Genomic DNA, 2277 nt, shown 5'->3' with positions numbered 1-2277 from the left:
GGTTTCTATGTATCTTTTAAACCTTTATCTGATAACTTTCCTGTTTGTATACCAGCCATGATATTGACTCTGTAAAGTTAAAACACAAATGTATGTGTTGTGGTAATAGTACAATAGTTTCTATAAATAAAAGAAATGCAAAATCCCAGCAAGGCCTCAGATTAAACAAATCTCTCATATTGAGAAAAACAGACTTTACAGAACACACAAAGATCACAGAAGTGCTATTACTGACCCCTTCAAAATATGAAAGTAATAAAATAGCTTTACTGCAGGTAATGCATCTTCATGGAAGGTGTTTCTTTCTCTCCTCTGGTCTTTGGAGCCCACTAGAACCATTCCTAGCTCTCTGTCATATTTCTCTCTCTCCCCTGAAAGAAGTCATATACAAAGTGTATGACTTAAAGAAAATCTGTTGAATTGGATGGAACACTGTCCTCAATCACCTAGATTCTTACAGCTTCCTTCTGCTCTGACTTGGTTTCCTAGGTACCAGAAATGAATGCTGTCTTTGAAGTGAAGATGAACTCCAGGGCAAGATTTGGAAAAAAAAAGAATAAAATAATGTCCTCCTCTTTTTCTTTCCTTTCCTTTTTGCTTAATGAGATACAACTAGAGAAAAGGCCAAATAACAATTCATCCATATGGCAGAAAATCCTGCGTACTGACTTTTTTGGATGCTTTTGACTGTGAGTCAAAAATTGCTGCTGAATTGGCATATGGCAGCCCTCCCTCAATCTGCAAAACGGGCATGAGTATTCTGCGGAGCTGGGGAGCTCCAGAAGGTAGAGTATAGAGCTGTCACAAGCATGACTGTCAACCTAAACAAGACTAGCATTTAAGGCAGAATGTCTTGTGGAGATTAGGAGGGGAGGCCTATGAATTCTCAAGAGGATAAGATTTGTCTATAGAATTTGGAAAATCTAGATATTTCAAACAGTGTTTTCATTTGTCTGAAATGACCAAGGGAAGCAGACTACCAAAGTCAATGCCAGGTTCAAGAGTGGAGGGTTGTGGTCAGTCTGTATGTCTATATGCATGTCCTGGTTTTGTCAGGGATAGAGTTAATTTTCTTCACAGTAGCTGATGTGGTGCTGTGTTTTGGATTTACGATGATGAAAATGGTGTCAATAACACCGATGTTTTAGTTGTTACTGAGCACTGCAGAGTAACTGCTCAAGAACTTTTCAGCTTCTCATGCTGCCCTGCCAGCAAGGAGTCTGGGGTTGCACAAGAAGCTGGGAGGGGACAGAGCCAGGACAGCAGGCCCCAACTGACCAAAGAAATATTCCATACCAGATGGTGTCATGCTGAACAATAAAACTGGGGGGAGGTAGTCAAGGGCGCTGCTGGTGCTTGGGGGACTGGCTGGGCATCAGTCAGCTGGTCGTGAGTATTGTGTTGTGCATCACTTGTTTTTGCTTTTATTCTTTTCTAGTTTTTATTTATTTTATTTTATTTTATTTTATTTTATATTTTATTTTTCTCCTCTTTCTTATTAACTGTTCTTATCTCAGCCCATGAGTTCTCACACTTTTACCTTTTTCAATTATCTCCCTGATCCCACTGTGAGGGCCTGAGCGAACAGCTGTGTGGTGCTTAGCTGCCTGCCAGGTTAAACCACAATATAATATGTTAATGGTCTCTCTATAATCCTTTGAGGCTCTTCAGTGCATCCTCAAGCTATGGGTAAGTATTTCCTCTCACAAGTGAACAGTGGCAGTTATAAAAACACTTAAATATAATTACCCATTTTAGGTCTTAAAGTGCATAGGACATTGGATGTGGTAACTATTGTCATAATATTATGCCAGGCACCAAATATGACATGATTAGTGTGGCCAACTTTTATTGTTTGTGGTGGTGTAGTTCCCTGCAGCACCTTGATGTCAAACCCTCATTAAGCGAAGTATTGTGAATCTTACCTGATTCTCACAGTATGATAAGGATCATGAAGGATCCTAAATAATTAGGGTCATAAAGCACAAAATTCCTGTAATGACAGTGACTATTGACTGCGATTATAAATAGCATAATTCAACAACTGTGGGTTTCTCCCTCTCTTTCCTTCCCTCCCTACCTTCCTCTCATTTTTTGAAGTCTGTTTTGAAACCAGCCTTAAACCCATATAGTCAAATTTGGCCAGAGCTTATTCCATTATGAGAAACAATGACGTTTTCTGTGATACTCAATAAGAATGTAATAATTGTCTTTAAAATAAAAGTTGGTGTTCTTGAAGACTTAGAACTCTTTCTGGTTGTAAAAGCCTACCAAAGC

This window comes from Cygnus atratus, chromosome 20 (genome assembly GCF_013377495.2).
Source record: "Cygnus atratus isolate AKBS03 ecotype Queensland, Australia chromosome 20, CAtr_DNAZoo_HiC_assembly, whole genome shotgun sequence".
NCBI classification, from domain to species: domain Eukaryota; kingdom Metazoa; phylum Chordata; class Aves; order Anseriformes; family Anatidae; genus Cygnus; species Cygnus atratus.
Note: the sequence above shows the minus strand (reverse complement) of the source record.